Raw genomic sequence first — 725 nt, forward strand, 5'->3', positions numbered from 1 at the left:
CGACGCTGTCCGACACTTATTCTACACCTCTCATGTCTCTTTACAATGCCAGACTAGAGTCAAGCTCAACAGGGTCTTCTTTCCCCGCTGATTCTGCCAAGCCCGTTCCCTTGGCTGTGGTTTCGCTAGATAGGAGGTAGGGACAGTGGGAATCTCATTCATCCATTCATGCGCGTCACTAATTAGATGACGAGGCATTTGGCTACTGAGGCGAGCTTATCCGCAACCCGCTTTACGGCTTGACCCGTGGCCGTCACGTGAGAGTCATAGTTACTCCCGCCGTTTACCCGCGCTTCATTGAATTTCTTCACTTTGACATTCAAAGCACTGGGCAGAAATCACATCGCGTCAACACCCCCCGTGGGCCTTCGCGATGCTTTGTTTTAATTAAACAGTCGGATTCCCCTGGTCCGCACCAGTTCTAAGTCATCTGCTAGGCGCCAGCCGAAGCACCCGCCGGGGCGGCCCGCGCGAACGGGACCCCGACGGGCACAACAGCTGGGGACATCCGCAAGAAGGGCCCGACGCGCGTCCAGAGTCGCTGCCGCCGACCGCCGACCACATCCCCCCCACCAGCCTGCATTCCACGCGACGTCGGACACCGCCCCCACGAAAACCCCCGCCCGCCGCCACACAAGGCGCCGGGGATGAGGGCCCCGCGAGGCGGGCCGTGCACCGCGCTTCCAGCGGCGGAGGGGGGAGGGTGACGGGGCGACTGCTTCCCC

Source organism: Kryptolebias marmoratus, linkage group LG7 (genome assembly GCF_001649575.2).
Source record: "Kryptolebias marmoratus isolate JLee-2015 linkage group LG7, ASM164957v2, whole genome shotgun sequence".
NCBI classification, from domain to species: domain Eukaryota; kingdom Metazoa; phylum Chordata; class Actinopteri; order Cyprinodontiformes; family Rivulidae; genus Kryptolebias; species Kryptolebias marmoratus.